The sequence below is a fragment of the Misgurnus anguillicaudatus genome, chromosome 22 (assembly GCF_027580225.2).
Source record: "Misgurnus anguillicaudatus chromosome 22, ASM2758022v2, whole genome shotgun sequence".
Classification (NCBI taxonomy): Eukaryota; Metazoa; Chordata; class Actinopteri; order Cypriniformes; family Cobitidae; genus Misgurnus; species Misgurnus anguillicaudatus.
Window position 1 is genome coordinate 43,634,667 of NC_073358.2, and position 24,742 is coordinate 43,659,408.

Consider the following 24,742-nt stretch of genomic DNA (forward strand, 5'->3'; position numbering starts at 1 on the left):
CTAGTGATCTGCCTTCGGACAGAGCGCAGCTCTCTGCACATGCACGAGAGAGCCGCCAAGATGCAGCGGGTTATATTTTAAACAAAAGGTATAGTTTGCCTTAGCCCGCATGAAACGCATAAAACTGAACAAATACGTAAGGATTATTACTTTCGTTTATGTTTAGACTTTGGACAGATGCGAGACCGCGTGCATGTGAGACAGAAGCGCAGCTGCTTATGACGCACCGGTTTTATTTCAGATAATAGGAGTCAAGACGCGCGCATTAAGTCTATCTGCGTGCAAGAAGGAATTCTCTCTCTACAAGCTCTCCGTGTAAAGTAAAGCCCACAAATGTGAAACTATAATAATAAAGGCATATAATTTTTTGTCTTAAAAAAATTCATTTAAAAATCGAGAATCGAATTGAATCGTGACATCAGAATTGCAAATGTAATCGAATCGAGGATTTGGAGAACCGTGACACCCCTAATCCCTACCGACATTACCATAATTCCTCCCCCTTTGGACTTCCTGTTAGCATTGCATAATCTTTCAAACATGGTAAGGAGCGTCACATTTCCGGCTGACGTCAGAGGTATTAGCTGGCCAATCAGGGACACAGCGCTTTTCAAATCGATGAGTTTTGTAGAGGAATCCGTGCGTTTCAGGAAGAGATGGAAATCTGGAGCTACAAAAATTTACGGAACAGTGTTTTTTGAACCATAAACCACACGAACACATTGTATTATACCAAATACACAAAATTTTTTCATTGTTTTTTAACAATGAAATGGGTGCTCTTTAACAAGACTTTAAAGGTGCCACATTATTCTCATCATTATGTATTTTCATAGTATTTTATGCACTTTAGCAGCATGATAAGCTTTCATGTAATATGCTTTTTTGTAAAGTTTTTCTTGACAACCTTGACTGCCCTACTAAGCCACAGGTTACCATAGAAAAAAACTGCATGTTCCTTAGAGAGAAAAGAACAAATGTTTAGAAACACATTTAATGAAACACTTCACTTGCTCATTCACTCGTGAGTAATCCGTGTTTAGCGGTTGATTTTTTTGGAGGTTCAGTGTATTTAATATCATTCCTTATTGACATAAAAAATGAGTTTCTGGGAAAATGAAACCTTTGAAATGTGTTAGCAGTGAGTAATTATATTCAGTTTGTATGTGAAATAAATGCAAATTAACCAGCAATTCACAAAGACTGAAAGCTGCAACTAAATGATCTTTTGATGCCTGACTGCCTGCAAAGAAGTTTAATTTCTTAAATGTTAACTATTGCAGCCTTTTAAACAATTTCCACAGAAGCCTCCTGATGGTCTAATGATGCCTTGAAGGTCTCTAAAAGAAACTACGAGAGATGTCACATTGGTTTTGTATATATTCCAGTATGAATATATGCATGTTGTGCCTTACTGTAGATTTACTGACACCATTTAGTGAGAATATAAAATGTATATGATACACATACAGATAAGACTTTCAATGTAGTTAAACCATTTAACATGCAAACCCCAAAACCACTAATATGTATATTTATTTATTATTCCTCTTTATTACATAATAAATCCCAGACTTTCTGGGAAACATTCCCATAATCTTTTATATTTATATATAAATGCTCACACATTTCATTGTTGTCATTTTGCATTGTTTTAACAAGGTCCACAGACATATCTCTAAAAATATTATTATAAATGCTTGGCTGCCTTAACTGCACATCTATAAATACAGTTTCACTAGCTCTGCAATCCAAGACTAAGAGTCATTCTCACCACCTGCTCTCTGTTTTACACCAGGTTTTGGTTTAAACCTACTTGTCTTTGAAACGGCCCCTTGAGAGTAATTAAAATATTGTCTCATCCTTTGAAAAAAAATGTTTTTGTGGCTGACAGATGGTTCGTAGGTACCACAACAAAAGTTTCCTTTTGTCTTGGACGACTGTTTGGTTTGAAACAAATGGCGATCAACAATTGCCAAGAATTAAACACAGTTTATCAGTAAATTAACCAGTTTCAAATTGCTTGAAAGCCAATTTATGGATGTAGGGACATTGTATGGTTTTACACAATTTGCATGGATAGAGGTATTTGCTGTTAGTTTATAAAGATTTGAATTAAATGTACTTTTTTTGTGTGTTTCCTGATTTATTCAGGTTGATTTCAAAGCCAAATTTGGTTCACACAAAACTATAATTTAGTTTTATTTATTTATTTATTTTTGTTTAATTTATCCCCTGCTGTAAAAAATGAAACAGTTTAAACCAGCTGGTTTTTACTTAAAACCAGTAAACAAAGCAGTCTTGACAAGGCTGAAAGACCAACTAAGACCAGCTTACAACTGTGAGAGCCAGTAAGATGCAAATTTTAAGTGTCCTATCACTGTTTAGAAGTCCCGGACAACAGGTTTAAATGCATGCAAGGTCAAAAAAACACTAATTTTCTCAAAATATTAATTTTAAAATTACCCCATTTCTCAGAGATCCCCAAACGATTTGTGTGAAGTCGTTCAACGACTCAATCTGCCTAAACCCCACCTTTCAGTAGCTTACTCTGCTCTAATTGGTCAACTGACACAGTCTCCGCACAGACCACAGATCAGTGGCACAGACCAACAATAGTGCAACATGTATTCACCTAGTGCTAACATGATTTACTGAGAAGACATTATCGACATCAATACACATCATTCATCATTAGTTCAAGCAATAAAAACGACGAAAGAAACTAAAGTTTTACATTTATTTAAGCAAGTACGTAAGCTAACCCAGTGGTTCCCAAACTTTTTCAGCCTGCGGCCCCCCCTTGTGTACGGTGCATTCCTTCGCGGCCCCACAAAGAAAATTTGTGAGGAAAAAACGGTTCTAAAACTCAACATTTAAAAAAAAAACATTAAATTATACAAAAAAGTAGTGCTTTTGGTTAGTAGCCTATTTTTTTTTAGGTTTAATTACACATAATTCATGATAAATTAATGTATTTCATAAAATGTCATAAAACTGGGGTCCCCTTGACACCATCTCGTGGCCCCGGCCCCCAGTTTGAAAACCACTGATCTAACCGAACCATAGCAAAAATTAAAACAGTTAAGTTAGTGCACATGCGTTAGCCGCTTGCTAACGTGACTCTCTGACAGTATATTAAGAATTTAAACAACGTCATCATTCATCATTAAACCAAGCAATAAAAACGACGACAGACACTAACATTTTAACCTCATTTAAAGGAATATTCCATTTTCTTAAAAGAAAAATCCAGATAATTTACTCACCACCATGTCATCCAAAATGTTGATGTCTTTCTTTGTTCAGTCGAGAAGAAATTATGTTTTTTGAGGAAAACATTGCAGGATTTTTCTTTTTTAAATGAACTTTAATAGACACCAACAATTAATACTTAACTCAACACGTAACAGTTTTTTTTCAACGGAGTCTCAAAGGACCACAAACAATCCCAAACGAGGCACAAGGGTCCCATCCAGCAAAACGACTGTCACGTTTGACAACAAAAACAACAAATACACACCTTCAAAGCACAACTTCTCGTCCAGATCCGGTCGTGATGCGCCAGCGTGACCCGACGCAATACGTCATGACGTCAAGAGGTCACAGAGGACGAACGCGAAACTCCACCCCAGTGTTTACAAGTGTTGAGAAAGAGGACCGTTCCGACGTTGTTGTATGTCAACTGATACTACATAATGTCTTTGTGTCAGTTTATTGTTTACAATGGTCCGCAAATGTGCGTTTTGTAATGTAACACGTGACCTTCCTACGTCACTACGCATTTACGCTAGGTCGCGCTGGACCGGATCTAGACGAGAAGCTGTGCTTTAAAAGTGTATATTTGTTATTTTTATTGTCAAAAATGACAATCGTTTTGCTAGATAAGACCCTTATGCCTCGTTTGGGATTGTTTATAGTCCTTTGAAACTCCGTTGAAAAAAACTGTTAAGTGTTGGTGTCCATTAAAGTCCATTAAAATGAGAAAAATCCTGGAATGTTTTCCTCAAAAAACATAATTTCTTCTTGACTGAACAAAGAAAGACATCAACATTTTGGATGACATGGTGGTGAGTAAATTATCTGGATATTTCTTTTAAGAAAATGGAATATTCCTTTAAGCAAGTATGAAACTTACAGGTTGTGGTTAGGAGACGCATGTTGTTCCAAATAAAGTGGGTACTGAACCATATGGGTATCTTTTCTCCTTGAAAAAGTAATTTTAACCACAAGTTCTTCATATAGCTTCATCCTTTGGTAGTGAAAACAACACAAACTGAACACACAGCGTGATATGATGTTTACACCCTAACTAGCTGTGGGCAAATCATAGTTTTCGTTTCTCCCGCGGGCAAGGCTGTAGGCGGAGATTATTATGCAAAGTGTTTCGTGTGAGGTGGATAAAGACAGGCAGGAGATTCAATCCATATGACGACTCGTTTCAGCGATTCAGAGTCAACTCCCTACTTTAGAAGCCAATAACTTTATTAATCACTTTTGGTTCAACTACTTTGCACATTGTTTATATTGATGGACAGCTACATGACACACTGCAATGCAGGTCAATTTCGATTTTGGATCTGTGTGGCTCTTTAAATGAAAATGTCATGTATTTGAATATGGATTTTATCATGTCACTTGTTTACCCAAGCACTTTTGGTAAAATTTTATTATAAACTCTAAAAATGCTGGGTTATTTTCAACCAGTGCTGGGTCAAAAAGTCCAGCCGTTGATTTAAATTACCCAGAAAATGTTTATAGTTTGCCTAAAAATGTGTTAAAACAACCCAGCAAAGATTAAATTACAACCCAATGGTCTGAGATCATTCCCTTTTGACCCAACAATGGGTTGAAAATAACCCAGCTTTTTTTAGAATGTAAAACTACAAATACCAACAGTTCTAATACTGTTTAATAGTTGTTTAACCATTATCTACTTGTGTGCACTAGAATTACAGCAAAGTACAGGAATCACTGAGCTCTGAAAGTGAGCCGGAAAGTATCAGCATCACGGGGGTCGAGTGCAATATAGAATTACATCAAATACAGAACAAGATTACCCGAATATGAAGCAAAATAGTAACCCAGTTACTGATCAAAGCTTTGCTCTCAATCTGGCACTCTGGAGAACTCACTTGAGATGTTTTTACTGCCCCGCACTATGTTTATTATGACTGCTACACAGCTGGAGTTTGATTAAGAAGGAAAGGTGCTATGCATCATATTGTAACATAGCACCACCGTGACTCACACCAGCAGTCTGGTTGAGGGAATCAGCAGATATCGAGAAAGAGAGCGATCGTAAATGATATTCCCACAGACTGCCGTAAACATTCCCTATCCTGTATGTTAAAGCTACCAGCTTCTGTTTAGCTCAAGCATCTAAGATAATGAGTCTAGATTGAGCCTTAGAGCAAGTAAAGTGCTGAATCTGTATAGGGAATGTGTACTGTAAGTGATATGGTAGATATACCTGCAGGAGTTCTGCAGCGAGTCTGTTTGCGTAGGACTGCAGACGTAGCTTGACGTTAACTGCGGCTGAAACATGCCCACTTCACAACCACTTCAGCCATGCTGAGGAAAAAACAAATGAGAAAAACACAAAAGGATGAGAAATGTGATTACTTGAGCTGGTGAAAGACAACTCAGACTGACAAATGGCCTCTCAAAGCGAAGGTGGATCGGTTGCTTATTGATTGGCGTTTACAGTGAAATGCAGGATACTGTAGTGGGAATAATAAATGAGGAAAGATAACAGATAACAGATTGACTGTTTAAAAGTAAGAGAAAGAATATAGTGCAACTGCCCCTCTTGTTCAGAGCTGAGCTCGTTTCTTATTTATTATATTTGTTTATAAAAAGCATTTATTTATATACTCACCTAAAGGATTATTAGGAACACCTGTACAATTTCTCATTAATGTAATTATCTAATCAACCAATCACAAGGCAGTTGCTTCAATGCATTTAGGGGTGTGGTCCTGGTCTAGACAATCTCATGAACTCCAAACTGAATGTCAGAATGGGAATGAAATGTGATGAGGGCTGGTCTGAGTATTTCACAATCTGCTCAGTTACTGGGATTTTCATGCACAACCATTTCTAGGGTTTACAAAGAATGGTGTGAAAAGGGAAAAAAACATCCAGTATGTGGCAGTCCTGTGGGCGAAAGTGCCTTGTTGATGCTAGAGGTCAGAGGAGAATGGGCCGACTGATTCAAGCTGACAGAAGAGCAACTTTGACTGAAATAACCACTCGTTACAACCGAGGTATGCAGCAAAGCATTTGTGAAGCCACAACACGCACAACCTTGAGGCGGATGGGCTACAACCGCAGAAGACTAGACCGGGTACAACTCATCTCCACTATAAATAGAAAAAAGAGGCTACAATTTGCATCAGCTTACCAAAATTGGACAGTTGAAGACTGGAAAAATGTTGCCTGGATTTCTGTTGAGACATTTAGATGGTAGAGTCAGAATTTGACGCAAACAGAATGGGAACATGGATCCATCATGCCACTGCAGGCTGCTGGTGGTGTTTCAGACCATGTCCATCCCTTTATGACCACCATGTACCCATCCTCTGATGGCTACTTCCAGCAGGATAATGCACCATGTCACAAAGCTCGAATAATTTCAAATTGGTTTCTTGAACATGACAATGAGTTCACTGTACTAAAATGGCCCCCACAGTCACCAGATCTCAACCCAATAGAGCGGTGTTCCCCAGGTCTTGCCCTGGAGGGCCGGAGCACTGCAGAGTTTGGCTCCAACCCTGATCAAACACACCTGAGCACGCTAATCAAGCTCTTCATGATCACTAGACAATCACAGGTGGTTAGGTTTGATTAGGGTTGGAGCTAAACTCTGTAGTGCTCGGCCCTCCAGGGTAAGATTTGAATAGATCGGCAATAGAGCATCTTTGGGATGTGCTGGAACGGGAGCTTCATGCCCTGGATGTGTATCCCACAAATCTCCATCAACTGCAACATGCTATTCTATCAATATAGGCCAACATTTCTAAAGAATGCTTTCAGCACCTTGTTGAATCAATGCCACGTAGAATTAAGGCAGTTCTGAAGGCGAAAGAGGGTCAAACACAGTATTAGTATGATGTTCCTAATAATCCTTTAGGTGAGTGTATACACATACATACATATACACATATACACATACATAAATAATCAGTGCTATAAGCACTTCTTGTATTATTGCATTCCTGTGACAAATCGCTTTGTTTCCTAATCTTTTTAAGTTGCTTTGGATAAAAGCGTCTGCTAAATACCTAAATGTAAATGTCATCTTTCTCCTTACCTTACCCCGATTCATAGCAGTAAGCTTACAATAATAGTTGAAATTGAGCTTGGGTTGGATATATTTAGATTTAAAAAAATATATTATATATAAATTTAAAATATACATAAATAAAACTTTTCTTAAATGTATACATGTGTAATAATCGTGTTCTGTGTTTACCTAGTCATGTCTCTTATTTTGAAGTTCTGTTGCTATGTTTTGTAGGCTGGAAATCATCTGAAATCGCCTACTTCCATACTATATAGTTGGCGGAAAGCAGTATGCGAGGCGAGTAGTATGTTCGAATTCATAGCATTCCAAAAACAGTAGGTGAAAAGTACCCAGATGACCTACTACTTCCGGCAAGATCCGAAAGTGTGTATTCAATGGACACTTTGCTATCACGTAAGCCCCTGGGAGAGGAGTTATCCAACGAAAAAGAAGACAGAGGAGTGTTGACAAATTGCTTTATTGTTTCATAATCTTTGTAAGTCGCTTTGAATAAAAGCGTCTGCTAAATGCATAAATGTAGATGTCATCTGTCTCCTTACCTTACCCCGATTCATAGCAGTAAGCTTATTGTAATAGTTCATAGTTATGCTGTTGGGTTGGATTTAACATACATTAACATAGTGACTTTAAATTAAATTAACTTGTTAAAAATAAGGGCAAAAGTTATGAAATACAGTGTTAAGTTTTAATAGAAATATTCTGGACAATACACAAAAATGTATTGTCCTTCACTGTCTTCATCAAAATGTCATCATCATCAAACATCATCAGCAAAATGTATGCATACTGAGTCTTCATTCATTATTTTAAAAGCTTTGAAGACCCAAAATGTTCAAAGTATCCGGTATGCACACGTCTACCATGGTGTACTTGTTCCAGACATGAAAAAGGGTGATCAATTATAATTGTGAGTACTGTACAGTATCTGTCCTCCAGCGGTCAGAGAGGGAAGCCTGCTCTTACATGTTGTTTTCTGAGCCATTATCTAAAGACTCTGCCTACCATTTGCTGAACAGCGTAAAAAAAACATGAACACGTCCAGCTATTCATTAGCAAAATTGATTTATTTATATCCCAAAAGGAACCCTGTTGCCTGCTCCTCTCCATATAGATCTGATTTCGGGGTCGGAGATAGCGGCTACATAAATATTGAACAGAATATTAATGCATTCATTACTGCGCAGCTGAGTATTAGGGTTTCGATGGAAGGCTGGACCTCTCGGAGACATAAGGTGAACCTAAAAGGCATTCAGGGCCTCAAAACAATGAAAGACATGTTCCTTTTGCTGATGGTGACGTGTTACTGGCTAAAAGTTTAACTTTAAGGCGTCTGTATCGACACAATAGACTATACAATGGTGCTTTTCCATTGCATAGTACCCCACGGTTTGGTTTGGGTCAGGTCAGGTCAGGTCCCTTCACTTTGGCTTGGTTAGCTTTTCCAACGATTTTAGTATCACTTCGCGTGTCGTTATATTTGTGCTGCCTACTGCTGTGACATCATACAAGTGATTGCGTCGTTGTACATTCTCATACATGTATTTATTTCTCAGTCCAACACAAAATTTAAATTGACCACCACAAATAGATGTTTGCACATCGCGTTTATCACTATCTCTGTCTCACATGACACTTTCTGTACAAACATGGCGTCGGTAGACGTGCTCTGCTGAGCCTCATTAAAGTTGCATTTAAGCATATAATGCTGACGTGCTCGTCGCGAATGTTCTGCCACAAACTGCAAGGCTGGAAAAAACTGTAATGGTGTCCCTGATTCTCAACATGTAGATGTTTTCATTGCTAAAAGGGAGTTTGGGAACTTATAGCAGAGCACAGATGACAACATGTTTGCTTGAGACAGTGCAAGCTAGCATGAAGTTAAAGCTAATCTTACATTAAAGCGATGGCGCTGGTAGTGTTGATTCTCTCTGACCAATGAGTGATCTGCAGTGTTTTTGCGTCTCGTTTGGTATCAGGTTGGATCGCTTGGAACCACAACCGAGGAGGTACTAAAAAAAAGTATCGGGTACTACATACTGTACCCAATGGAAAAGCTCCCAAAAGTAAGCTGACCCGACCCAAACTAAACCAAACCGTGGGGTACTATGCAATGGAAAAACGCCACAAGACTACTGTATATCGGGTCTGCTGCTATCAAGGAAAGAAGCTGATGGGTGTTTAAGGGAGCAAGAGATAAAGGTCTTGGCAATTACCCTGGATTTAAATCTGTAATTAATGTTAGTTTATCTCTTTTTTTGTTGTTGTTTAGCGGGAAGATGGAGAAAGAAAGAGATCTCCTACATTAATTGTACGCTCAGCTAAATTTTGCCTTGTAAAAACACAAAGGCTAAAAAAATCAATGCTGTCTGATTGCGCTTTGATTTAAGAGCCCACTTGATCAAAACACAATGAAAGAGACTGTGTTTTTGTTTTTGTTTTGCATCATGGAACAGGTCGGATTTGGACAAAATGTGGCAATTCATCAAATTCTTTGGGAAATGGGAAAGTTGTTGTTGATTGGCTGCTTAATTCAGAGTGACAGTAAAAATAATGTTATTCTGCTTGAACTATTTGTTAGATGAATAGGCAGTGCTTTTGAATTGGCTACTGTTGCTGAAGACCTGAGGGAACCACAATAACTCTTGACAGTTCGGACACAAAACCAAATGGCCCTTATAAAATGCATGCAGAAGTTCATATTCAGATTTTTTTAATGAAACGGGAAAACTAGAGCTATTTGTCACTGTATTTTAATGTGCTTTAATGTCTGAAACTGAAATTCAGGGGAAAGTTTTGTTTAGACAGACATTGCATGACTATATGTGACCCGTCACGGAAACCAGTGACACAAGTCGGCAGCACAAGTTTCGAGATAATGAGAAACAAAGTTTTTTTAAATTTGTGATTTTCGTTTTATTGCAGAATCTGTTAGTTGAGATCACGAAGAAGCCCCTCCATGTTTGAGATAGCAGTTTTTGTATATTTAAAAGCGTACATTTTACGGTTGAATTCGGCTTGTTTTTCCGGAGATTCTAGCGTGCAGCGGGGAGCGTCATTGTCTGCGCGTATCTACATACTGTATATAAGCGGCTTGTGTTTTCGCCCCCGCCCCAAAGGGAACAGCGTGACTACTAAATAAGGATAGTTCGCCCAAAAGTGAAAATAATGTAATTAATGACTTACCCTGACTTGTCGTTCTCAACTTGGAAGACCTCCGTTCATCTTCAGAACACAGATTAAGATGTTTTAACTTTAGATTTAGTCCGAGAGCTTTATGTCTCCTCCATTGAAAATCTATGTACAGTTTCCATGTCCAGAAAGGTAATAAAAACATCATCAAAGTAGTCCATGTGACATCAGTGGGTCAGTTAGAATGTGTTGAAGCATCGAAAATACATTTTGGTCCAAAAATAGCAAGAATTACGACTTTATTCAGCATTGTCTTCTCTTCCGGCTCTGTTGTGAACCGTGTGAAGTCACGTGACTCTTGTGACGCGGCTGACCTGTTCCTTAGACATGTTAGCTAAGTATTTTTTTTCAAACTTATATCGTGCGTCTCCCCAGACTGTAAACGAAGCTCGGGCGTGCAAAACAAAAGAAAAATAAAAGAAGCTGGGGGGCGGAACAGATAACAGTCAGCCACGTCGTACTTCAGCAGCGTCACTGACTTTATGCGGCGCCGCAGTCGTATGACGTCAAAGTACGGTACTTTGATGTCATCTGTCTGTCAGTTCTTGCAGCGCAGCATGAGTCAAACACACACACAAAAAGTAACAAAGAGATCGTTGAATTTGTTATATAATTGGCTACATGTTTTGTCTATCAATATTTTCCATGAAGTCATTGGCTGATCGAGGAACGAGCGAGCGATTGGTTACATCCCTAAAGGACGTCACGTTTTCGATGGCGCTGTTTGGATTATCTATTATACTACCTCCCTATTTTAAATACAAACTTTGAAGGTGGGTTCATGTGTTTAACGGAACGTAAAATACCGAAGTGTAATCTCATATACCCTTATATGTTACGATGTAAATGGTCCTCAGATTGTATATTATATACTATTACCAGACGTTAATTGGGCGAAATCTGATGTAAACAATAGACTAACTATCTATATTTCACGGATTATACGCATTTGTGGACAAAAATGGACATTGGATGATTCACACATCTGAAACAGACTGGATTCGACTTGTGATCCCGACAAAGGTAAACAGTCCTGTTTATTTTTGCATGTTGTCATCCGGACTTCTGTCACCAAATACTACATATGATGCTAGAACATCTGTATCTCAAAACGGCTTTACAGGGGTATGGCTTAGCTAAATGAGATGTAAATGAGCCCTATTGTCTCTCCAGGCAGGGAAAAGTGTAAACTACTCTCAATTTTCTCGGCACTCTCTTTCTTGAATGCGTTATATTCAAATGGCCACAACTTCTCCAAATCTTATCAGATTTCCATGTGTTACTCATCGTTAAAAAGCTTAGAAACTGGACTTTCAGAATCTGTGAAGAACTCAAAATGCACCAGATCCGACTTGTGTCCCTACTTTCCGTGACTGGTCACATATATTTAAATCGCTTGTATTACAAGTTAAGCACTTTTGTATGATGCTGCTGTACAGTGTTCCTGTAGCTCATGGTAAAGTATTGCTTACAGGAAAACACCACAGTTTTCAATGTTTTACTAAGTTCTAACCTCAAATTAGACAAATTGTCTTTTTTTCAATGCATGCACTTTTAATCTTTTTATTCTTTGCGACTCGTGAATGTGTTAGCATTTAGCCTAGCCCCATTCATTCCTATGGCTCCAAACAGGGATGAATTTAGAAGCCACCAAGAACTACAAAGATTAAAAGTTAAAAGTTGAGGTAAAAACATAGTATAACATTGAAAAACTGTGGTGTTTTCCTTTAAGCAATAAAAAGGCCATTTGTTCAGTCACACATACTGCTAAGAAAATCTATACTGTATCTTCAAATAACTTGAATTCGCTTTGGAGAAAAGCATCTGCCAAATGCATAAATGTAATGTAAATTATGTTTTATATATGCATGTATTCAAATGTATTGCAGACTCTAAATGATGCCATACAGTCTTAGCCACGGACGTCATATTGTTTGCTGCATCAATCACAACTTTATGATCAAGAGCTAGAATAGTTCAAATGCAAAGTTTTGAACCAGTTTGCTCCATTTTGCATAATTGTAATTGTGAACAGGATGCTTAAACGACACAACAGTGTTTTAGCGGCAACAGAAAGCATGTGCAAAATCACTGGGCACGATTCATTTTTGATGGGTTTCCCTGGTGGTATTTACATCAATTATGTATAGGAAATCTGAAATGTTGCAAGGTAAGCATATTGCTATAGGCAGAATGTGCAGCAGGTATCTTTGTTATGAATACATTACAAGGCGGGGTCAACCCAGACCAAGGCCAGACAGATAATTTTCTCACTCTCTTTGTTTATTTCTCTCTATATCTCTGTCTACCTACTGTTGGGAGAAAATTCTGCTGACTCCAAAGCTTTACCTCGGAGAAAAATGGGGATACAAAAACAATAGCTGAAAATACAATTTGCATCTGTGTCCCTGAGCCAGTGGGATTTAGTTTTTGCTCACGAAATGCATGCGATTATTAAACTTTATTTAGACTATAGCCATACCCTTCCAATATTGCACATAGTGTAGTTTAATAATACTGCAAAACTAAATTATTCTCCGTACTGTAAAGTGAAATGAAAACAATATATTAACTTTTATAAATATATTCATATTGGATTTATGCAAAAAGTAAATAGTATTTTGTGCCATATATTAATCCAACGCTATCTCACGAGAATTCTTACAAGTTGGCTAATTCGTATTAATTCATACGACCGCATTCGTAAGTTTTGGTACGATTTGCCTTGACCCCTGATGTTGGGGCTATGGGCGGTTTTAGGGGTTTGGTTCCGTTGTTGTTATTTCATGAGAATCGTAAGAGTTTGCACAATAAACTTCGTATGAATTGATTCGAATTAGCCAACTCGTAAAATATGTATGATTTCTCGTGAGATCAGGCTGATTAAGCACCATTTAGAATAATGGGTCTTACAAAAGCTATTCCGATGCATTGAAGTAATGGGAATATGGAACTTGTGGCTAATTGTAACTTAATAAAGTTGAATATAAACTAAATAAATGTAATAGTCCTTCCAGAAAAATGCTGAGATTTTTTGTAATAGTTACGTGCAAAAATCCTTGATATTGCGGAACGTTTTCTTAAAAAATGTGATGGAATATGCGGGATATTTATGCAATTTTATGCAATGAAATTGCGGGAACTTGCCAAAATTGCGTAGTCGCGTAATTTCGTCACTTCCTAATATCCCCATGGCGACAGGGGACATGGCTGCACATTTGTGAGGTAAATGCAACTTTTTGCTAAGATATATTTGCTACGAAAATGCGCGGATTATGAAATCATTCAAGCCCTGCATATTTTGCGAGCAGAAATCTGCAATTTATGCGGCGAAAGTGTGGTGTATTTAAAAAATGCGACCCACACATAAATATGCAGACTTTGAGTGATTATGCATTGAATCATGCGATCGCATAATCACGTTTTTCTGGAGGGACTGGTAATAGTTCTTAAATATGATTCAGTTTTATACAAAATATAATGCATTCTTCTTTTAGATTTAAGTTCACTCATATTTTTCATTATTATGAGAGCAAAAGGACAGTCCAGCTTGTTCCTGTTGTGTGCAGAGACAGACTGTTGACATCTGTGATGTGGACGCCATAAAAAAAAGTTTTTTTTCTGAACAAAGTATGTAAAATCTGTGAAATAAAATGAGTTATATAATCTTTCAATGACATGCGCGTGAAATTCGATGCAGTAGTCTGATGAATTCTTAACTGTAATGAAACAGCCTAACGGTCAGGTGTCCTCTCTACCTGTCCTGCTGTGAGACGTCTCTCGAGTGGACAGCTGGTGTGACTCACCTAGGCTTTACATTGGCTCTCTGAGTCTAACGAGGACACCAGGCTCCTTTAAACAATAGAGCACCATCTGGGAGCAGTGAGGGGGACTTGTTAGCTGGCTAAGGACCCTGTACTGTGTCATCCTGCCTCCTGTCAATGAAGTTAATGACCACACAGCGAGTCTGAGAAACACCACTATGTTTTTTATTAGGTTTAGCTAAGGTAGCCACAGGACTTCAGACTGTAACTCTTTCACGTGTCTTTGGCCAGACAAATGCAACTTTAAAACAGTAATAAACATTCATTTTGATGCATTTGCCAGAGGCTTTAAGTAACTGCAGGGCAGTCCGGGTATATACATTTTCTTAATCTGTGCTTTCATTTGTAGTTCAGCACATGATCTTGCTGTTGTTAGCACCATGCAAGGTTTGTAAGGCTGTGTGTTTTATTAACATTTACAAAACAAAAAGAGATCTTTGATGTGGAAAAACAATTTTGCTGTGTGCATTAAACATTTATTTGGCTTAAACTGGCACCAAATTGTAGTATTTAGGAAAGCATTTTATTAAATCATAAATATGTTTGCTTTTAAATTGTGGATGAATGCAAAGAGGTACCAAGTGTCTCAAAGGTTATGCAATGTATTGGAAATTACATGAGAAATGGCAAAAATAAATTCAGGATGTTCTCAATGGCTTAGGTTTTACAGCTTTGAAAAGAAAAAAACTTCTATAATCAATTGTTTTGTGCCTTTTATTTGTAGGGAGCAGGGGCGGACTGGCCATCTGGCAGACCGGGCAATTTCCTGGTGGACCGACATACTTTTTGGGCCGATACATCTCATACTATTTTTGTCTGACCAGCACATAAGAATTGTGCATCGCTGCCCATTTCTTTCTTTTTCCTATCTGTTTTTGCTTAATTCATTGTTGGTGCTGCAAGGCGCAGTGGCAGTGTATTGCATTTTTCAAAAAAGTTAGCATAAAAGTTAGCATTTTTTTCCAGACAGACCGGCCCATTAGACACTTAGTGCCCTTTTTTAATGATCTAAGCGCATTAGTGCACGGTGCGCGGTCTAACCGGGCGTGTTCAATTCCACTTTTGCTCATTTAACGTCGGAAAAAATAGTTTATGTGCCAAGCGCAGGGCCAAAAGGGTTGTTCCTATTCTCCTAATGAGTAATGGGTGTGTTTTGGGCGTGATGTGCAATTAACCAATGAGAGTCTCAGCTCTCATCCCCTTTAAACGCCAGTTGCGCCTGGCGCCATGCCTATCCCCATTTAGAAAGTGGAATTTGTAAACTGATAAACTAGAGGAGGAAGAAGATTACCAGTTTAAGAATAATGTTAAAAAATTAAACTATGGGCCCTATTTTAACGATCTGAAACGCAAGTGCGAAGCGCAAAGCGCAAGTGACTTTGTGGGCGGATCTTGGGCGCTGTTGCTATTTAAAAAATAAGTCTTGCGCCAGGCGTAAATCAATAAGGGGTTGGTCTGAAGTAGGTTCATTATTCATAGGTGTGGTTTGGGCGTAACGTCAAATAAATCAATCAGAACGCTATCCAACATTCCCTTTAAACGCAAGGGCGCAAGTTCCATGGCGGGTTGCTATTATTATGACGGATTTACCAGCCGCACGCCAGGAGCGGTTCACAGCCGAGGAGACCCACGTTCTTGTAAGAGCAGTCAAAGACAGAGAAGTTGTTTTGTATGGGGATAGAAGAAACCCGCCCAAATCAGCGTAGGTTAAACAGACGTGAGAGGAAATAGCCATAATTGTCTCATCAGCTGGCATCCGCAACAATGATATCAGGAGACGGGGGAATCCCAAGCTTGCCAGCATAAATCGGGCATGCCGTGTAACGGGAGGTGGATCTGCCTCTACACATGACCTGACGCCAGCAGAGGACATCGCTGCGTCCACCCTCACCGCTGAAAGCCAAGAAACGCAAGCAGTCCAACCCCAAAGTACACTTACAAATCAAGTTCATATACATTAAGGTTTCTTATGAAATTTTTTTAATTATTATTTACCTAAAATAAACGTAATACAGCCACACAACAAACTTATGAAAATATTTTAATCGTTATTTGCATGAGAATTTTTTAAACGCAGCCACAAATAAAAACTATCACCACAATGCTCACCACAATGATTTCCCTTATCTCATGTGTTAATATTTTTTATTGTAACAATTTATGATTTGCAAAAATAACTATTGCATCTGTGTAGATTAGATAAGCAAAGTGTGTGCGCGTTGCACGCTATACATTATTGTCAAGCATGCGCCCTTAAAATAGCATAATGAACTACGCGCAACGCGCCACTGACTTTAGACTAGTTTTTTTTTTGGTCAGTGGTGCAATTGTTTTTTGAAACGGCAAAATAGCATCAGGGATGGTTTGCGCCGGAACACGCCTCCTTTTTTGCACTGAACCGCCCAGGGAGCGCAAGTTCATTCCCTAGTTTGCCGACGTGCGTCTGTGGAGGGAAAAACCCGCTGTGTGCCGGTGCAAAATACGAATGATACATGCGTCACTGACAAAGTCAATTGCGCTGGGTGCAAGATAGGGCCCTATGTGTTATATTGACCAACAAAAACCTGGTGTAAAGTCTAAAGTCAATGGCGCAATATGTTTTTTGTTATTTAAAGAGCGCGTTAGAAATATGCGCCTATAAACAGGACAACAACGCGTGTTTGCTTATCACATATGAATGCTCAGCAGCACAAAAACGCTTTTGAATATGAAAGACTTTTACTATTTGTGTCTTATTGAAATTAAAATAGGAGTTTAATTTGTAATTAAGTGTGAAAAAACTTAAACTAAGTTTTGAAATATTTCTTAAATCTTCTTTTCTGTATGAAAGATGGGGATAAATGTTTCTGGACTGTGGATGTTCACAGCATTTTAGCATACTGTGTAGAAAACATTTTCACAAGGCAATTTCAAGGCCGGATTTTGATGACTCTTCTACAGAAGCAATTTTAGGGCACTCAGAAATTGACTACAGAGCCATAACCTCAGATACTGTGTGTGAAGGAACAGTGATAATGAAAAATGGTTAACAGTACACTACTGCACATACAGTACGGCACATGTATAAATTTCTTGACTTATTGCGGTACTCGTTCACCCCAAAAATGACGCTAATATCAACTCATAAAACCACTGTAAAAGTCTTAAAACACTGGGAAAATGAAAATTATATTCCGAAATATCTCTAGTCACACATATTTTATATGCAAAACTATAAATATTTACAAATGAGTTAAAATCCCAGAATACTAAAGAAAAAGGCCAAAAACAATTTTATAAATGCACTTTCAAAAGCTCGATAAACTACAGAGCTACTTCTTATCTATCTGTTCCCATAGGAGACTCAGACTCAACAATATAGATTTCTCCTGTAGCACCTAATATATCCAGACGCCAATACAAACGCCTCCATACACACACATTCTTCCTGAAAGAAACTCTCAGGCAATCTTCTTCAATCTTTCTCAGAGTGATAAAAGAGCACACGTATTGATAAACAGCGCCAGACAGTAGATCTGCGTCGACTTTTGAGGGGGAAAATTGGGAGGAACTTTCCCGCATTCGATACCGTCAGTTACGCTGCAGCCCGAGCCGACGATCAGAGAAAATATGTTTGACATTGTTCGACATGATGAAGCAATCACTTCAGATGGCACTCGATACTGCATTACACGGTAACCCGTGACATGTTTGCCTTACTTGGGAGTATGGAGCTCACCTCTGGGGTGTGCTGGCTGAATCTAAAACATAGTACCAGAGCAACATACTGCAGACCGATGCTTTGGGTTGTGATTTATCTTTGCGTATTGCTTTTAATGTAAGTTCAACACAAACGAGCTAAAATTAACAAGAATATACTGAATTTGTTCTGTTATATCCATTTATCCATTTGACAGGACCATATCCCTCAGAGTTACTGTAGATAAGTCCATACATAACCTTTTCATCTCTGTGCATCCTGTAACTTCATCTGACGCAACCACCGCTAGCCAAGCTTAGCACAAGGACTTGAAGTAAATGGCTCCAGCTAGCATACTGCTCCCAATAAGTGACAAAATAACGGCAACAAATTCTCATGACATCAGGCTGGGTGCAGAATTGATTTCTGCAAAAGCATTATTAACATGGTGTTGAGGAGCATTTTCATATTTTTGGATACATTAGTGTAACTGGATTTCACTATAGCTTAGTCTGTAAAAATCTGTAAACTGTAATAGTAAAATATTTTTCCAAACCTTTCATTGACCCATTAAGTCGAAAGAAACTATGCTCTTGTTATCTACTAAGGCAAAATAATGAATGCTCCCACATTTATAAGTCACTTTATATAAAAGCTTCTGCTAAATAAAAATTGAATGTACTGCAATATAAAGGGGCGCATAGTACATTAGGAATACTGCATCAGTCTTACTACTTTCAATCACAGCAAATGAAGCTTTTGCATCGTATACTTTGATACAAACATCACATGTACCCAGTGTGTTGCTGCTGGTATATAACCACAGCAATAATGACGTTGACTTGTGTCCTGAACATTTTAAATGCACCCTTATCTTACACAACAAAAGACGCTCAGGCAGAATTCATACTGTGGCGTTTTTGGTAATTTCTCCGATTATATTTTACTGGGGCGCATTGACCCAGTACAAACTGTGTAGTGACGTGCGAATCAATGCATTGGCGTATGTCTGCAAAAGTCTGTGTTGGATAAGACGAGGCTTTTAATCAAAGCTAAAGTTTGTGTCATTGTCAAATAAAAGTGCAAAAGCAACTTCCTTCCAGCATCTTGTGGGAAAAGCAGATCTTTGTTAGTTCTACGGCCACCTGCTGTGTCTCCTCCCTCTCGAGTTTTTTTCCTATGTGTCTTTGTTTTTCACATCAAGGCAGATTTAGACTTCTTAGAGAAGGGAAATCAAGAATAAATGGAGATATGCAGAGGATTTGTGCATATCAATTTGCATGACACACTTTGCGTTTAGTTTTGTACTTGCACAGTTTTGATGTGATGCAAACTGATTTTACTGTATGTTAATTTTTTATTTGAGAACATGAAACAAATGGGAATGAAATGTTTATAGGCTTAACCTTTAAATTAATGTCCTATAAAATGTGTATCTAATGCAAAAACCCATATGGATGGATTTTTTAAATATAATTGATCGTTTTTGTGCGTATTACAGAATCAAGTTCATACGTTTCCCTAATAGAAAAGCTTTAAAGTCAGGAATTTCCAACAGATGTGATATTAATAGCGGCCCATGAGCCCTGGCTGTTGCAGGGGGTTATGGGTAATTAACGGCAGATCTGTTGGGGGTTTACTGGAAGAGATCCAGTAGATGAATCTCAGACCAGACACCTGCTCAAACAGCTGTCATCAGTGACCTCTATAGCGTTATTATACCTTTAATATATCAGAATAGACAAACCTGCAGACAGATTTCAGTGGGACTTCAGAGTCTGAGATCATGTGTATAACTGCATTTTAGCATTTCTTTTTTTGGTTCATGTTTGTGTAAATGCAACCAATCACAGCGCACAATTCCATGCATTGTAAACAATAATGGTGGCGCTTTGAATACACACAGAATCCTAGTTTTTATCATCTACTTTGTACTTCATGATCAACAAACAAACAAAACCAAAATAATACTTTTGATGGCATTGATAAACCTGTGGTAGTTTTCTGTGGCGGGGAAAAACGTAAGTCATCAAAATCAAATAAATTACGTGAAAGGGAACTTGGGCGAAGGAAAAATGTTGGCTGTTGCTTGTTCTCACACGACAGCATCAAGCTTCTATCATGCTAACACATTGACCCCAGGGGATTTTATGAAAAACTTTCCATTATTTTACTCAAAGTCAACGAAAATCGAGCAGGACCAAAACATTTTAAAGCTGATCGCTGTGAAAGAAGTTCAGCGACGACGTTCCAAGGATGACAGCAGCAACGACAGTGTTCTTAATATGACAAAGTAAGTGTTTAAATTAATGCCATCAATGTTTATTTTTTATCAGTGTATACGTAAACTAAATGAATATAACATGGCAAAGATTAATGCACATTTGGAAGTTGAATGTAAGGGAAATGTCATTTTGGACATTCTGTGATCTAATGTGATATTGTTGTTCATGTTCTTGTTCATGATGACATTTTGTTGTAGTTGTAATTAATTTATAGCATTAACTTACTTTATTACTTAAAAATTACTTTTATATTGATTCAATAGATTTATAGCATTTTGAAAAAAATGGATTTATTGCATTTTGCGGGGAAAATCCGTTTTTAAAATAAATCTTTAAAACTCAAATTATGGAAAGTTTGTAACAGAAAATTGTGGTTTTCATCTCGTTACTTTCTTAGTATAGAAAACACATTTTTACCCAAATTAGTCAAAATGGATTTATTGCATTTTGGAACCAAACTCTTCATATGTACCAAAATGGGATTAGGGCCTTTTTAAAAAGTATTGCTATAGTGACAACTTTTCTACATTTTTTCTGAGAGTGCATTGGCCATAGTATTTGAAATCATTAATTTCAGTATTACACTAAAAAATGCTGGGTTATTTTTAACCCAGTTTTGGGTCAAAAACTAACCCAGCTGTTGAGTTACAGTAAATTTACCTAGAAAATGTTTACATTTGACCCAACACTTAAAATAAAATTTTTTTTGAGGTGTAAATGAAAATCTGAGTATTGTATCTCAAAACATCTATTTTCATCATGACTACTTTGTTGCTCCTTCTCATATTATGAAACATATATTTCATAAACAGGGTCACATTTATTTAATGACCTTGATATAGTGCACAATCTTAAATATTTCTTCTTTATTTTTCGTGACTTTTCAATTTTAAAAGAGCAATTTTTTCGAAACCTCTAAATTTTTTCCCTGTAGTTCGAGACCTTTGGATCCCACTGTATATGCATGCTTGAAACCGCTCATCTGCATGGATGCCCAATAAGACACATGCAAAGACTCGGTCACATGCACGTGAGCATACAAGCGTACAGTATTACAGGGAGTCAGGGACAAAATAAATAGCTGAACTTTTTGTCTGAAATGTATTTAAAGTGACCTCTACGAGCATTGTTGTTATAGAGGAAAACATTCAGTTATTCCCATCCGCTTCATAGACTTGCATCAGGCATCTTTAAAATGGCGTGTCCCCGCTTACGCTACACTGCACTTCACATTTGGTTTTTCCTCAATCTGTGAAGGAGAGAGGATGATTTCTGTGTTCGTAGTGGATAGAGAAGTGAATGGATTCTGTGTACCGCATACAAATGAGAGGAGAAATGGCTTGAGAGAAAGACACTGTCCCTTCATCTCATGCAATGGTCAAAAAATCAGGGGTACAGGATGGAAGCATTGTAATATACTGAATGTGACCCAGTCTTAAAAAACACAGTTTAGGTCATCATTTTGTAATTTACTCTATCGTCCTACATAAATAAAATGAAAATATCACCTTGATATTTTGCTCGTATGCTCACGGTTTAATATTGACAAGACCATGTCAATGATTAAAATCAATGTGAAATAATAAGTCACATACTTAATAAAAGTCCATGTAAAATAATAATAAATATTTTTTCTGATGAACACAAAAGAAGATATTTTGATAAATGATGGGAAGCACACAACTGATTGTAACCATTGACTTCCATAGTAGGAAAAACAAATATGATTAAAGTCAATGGTAACAAGCTGTGTGTTTACCATCATTTATCAAAATATCTTATGTGTTCATCAAGAAAAAGGAATACAGGTTTAGAACAACATATTTTTTTCATTTTTGGGTGAACTATCCTTATAAACAAACTATATATGCTTTGTGCAGTTTCACCACACTGGATATTTTGTATATATGGTGATCTTCTGGCATGGTGATCATTTTGCACCTTGTTCTCTTCCTGTATTCAATACTTATTCCCTGTGTCATTTCACTGTATTTATTATGACTCAACTTGTATACTTAAATGTAGTGTTGTGGTTCTCGAGACCGTTCTCTGTCTCAAGACCACTTTTTAAAGGTCTTGGTCTCGTCTTGGAATCGGCCGCATTTTTACTCTGTCTCGTCTTGGACTCAGACAAAGAGGACTCGGAATTTTAATTCAAGACCAGTCAAGACCACAACTGATGGCACACTGCAAAAAAAAATATTAATATTTTTGTCTTGTTTTCAGTAAAAATATCTAAAAATTCTTAAATTAATATGCTTTTTCTTGATGAACAAAACGACCCAAGAAAATAATTCTAGTTTTTTTTTTCAAATAAATATCAAATTTAATTGATTTTGTGCATAAAAAAATTAATTGCCAATGTGGTAAGCTAATTTTTCTTAAATTTTTCTTGAATTTAGTGTTGAAGAAAAAGGTTCAAGATTTTTTTGCTTGTTTTATTCACAAAATCACTTAAATTTGATATTTTTGGTCTAAAAACTAGACTTATTTTCTTGGGTAGTTTTGCTCATCAAGAAATAGCATCTTAATTTTAGAACTTTTAGATATTTTTACTGAAAACAACACAAAAATACTAAGAATTTTTTTGTGAAAATCATTTTTTGCAGTGCACATCACAAATTTGTATCATTAATTTTATGCAGTTTATTCAGGTTTGGCATATGATGTTGGCATTGTTTAAGCATTGTTTAAGTTTCTCCCAATGACAGTTTTTCTAATTTTATTACTAAAAACACCTGCATTGTGTTAAGTGGATGGCAAGCAATGGAACGACAGTTCAGAATAAATGGTTAAGTTGTTTTCAGCTCTTTAGTGTTTGTTCACTTTTATTTGCTTATAGAAAAAGATAAATTCCCACATATATGCAATGCCTTTGATTATTTTATCAACTTCTCTGATGGCATACACACACAGAGAGACAAGAAGTGCCTAATCATATGCATGTTCCACATTTTATCATAAGTGTTTTAATGCAGTGACTTGCAATGGTCTTGGTCTTGACTTGGTCTCAGCTTGTCTTGGTCTTGACTCGGTCTCGACCCTTTAAAGTCTTGGTCTTGTCTCGCTCTCAGCCTGTCTTGGTCATGACTTGGTCTCGGTTTAGGTGGTCTTGACTACAACACTACTTAAATGTTCTGATTTCTTTGTATGAATTCAATATTTGGCTTGATGGCTACATCTGGTTGAAATTTTCTATCAATAGCCCACTTAGAAATCCCCTTACTGATAAAAATGCTAATCTGTCAAAATATGTTATTTTCCCCGCTGTATTTAGTTGTGTGTAAAGCAATAAATTGTAATGTTTGCATTGTGCATATAAAAACTACTGCTGACAAATACAACTGAATCGATCACAGATTAGGCAATCAATAACCAGCCAGTAGGTGTATCTCGTTCATCCTCCTAAGGTCTCATATTTCTCTGACTGCTCTTGCTGAGCAAAGCCTGGCTGTTTGCCAGCATAGAGTGGCATTAACCAGCTCTCGATCCTCCTCTTCATCTCACTCAACTCTCATCGCTGAGAGCGAATGGGTCTCAGGGTCTTAGTCTCTGATGAGAAATTGCCCTCGTCCCCTGGGCACCTGAACAAACCACGGCCCTCTCCTACCCAACATCCCCCTCTGTCTCCCCAAATATGCCTTCGCTTTCATCATCCGCAAGAAACAAATAGTCCGGGCCAAACCTGGGACAATCATTTATTTGGCTAATTTTTTTCGGTGACCTTACACAACAGCACATTTTATTTGTACCTGTTTTGATAGATGTCCTGGCTGTTTTTTGATCACAATGCAATTCGATCAGGCTCCTGTAATAGTAATAGTAATAAATGTTCAACTGTAAACCTGCAGCAGTAGTGCAAACATCTGCGAAACGAGTTTTTAAGAAGCTTTTTAAACAGGCTTTTTCATTTGTGCTGACTGGCATGTTATTAAAGGTACAGTAAGGGGACATTTTGTCCTCAATTAGTTATTATGACAAAATATCGATATATAATCTATATTTGTTGTTACAAATTTTGAGCCAAAGTCGAATATAAATAAAGTTTGATTAGAATAACATTAGTAAGTAGGTTATTGACTGTTTTGTTATGGTGGTTTACTGGATGCTTAGACCAGCATAAACGGTATAAAAGATGATTTACTGGTGACAACGACAACAGCAGTTTTAGACTTGGGTTTGTTGTGATAAAGGAACCAATAAATCCATGTTTCAATTACATTCACATGTACAGTCTTTCCCACCAAAGGCTTTCTCTCCATGTCAAACATTCCAGACTTCCCAATAGTACTAAGACCATTACAGTTAACTGGGACCCACCGATCAATATGTACAAACAGCCGAGGGGTTTGTAACCTGCCATGTTAACGGCCTACCGCTTATATCGTGCTAAGCACTGGATTAAAACGATTTCTGCCATACTGTGTCATAGTATTAAAATATGATGCAGCTTGTA

The 24,742-nt window shown here is 37.5% G+C and overlaps 1 long non-coding RNA gene across 3 annotated transcripts in view; it reads right to left on the reverse strand.

Moving 5' to 3' along the window:
• The window catches only part of LOC129439791 (uncharacterized), a 61,898-nt gene that overhangs the window by 20,373 nt on the left and 16,783 nt on the right, over positions 1 to 24,742 (reverse strand). For all 3 annotated transcript variants that reach the window (XR_008642926.2, XR_008642927.2, XR_008642925.2), the window contains exon 3: positions 5,474 to 5,574. This is a non-coding gene — a long non-coding RNA (uncharacterized lncRNA). The remainder of the gene's footprint in view (positions 1 to 5,473; positions 5,575 to 24,742) is intronic.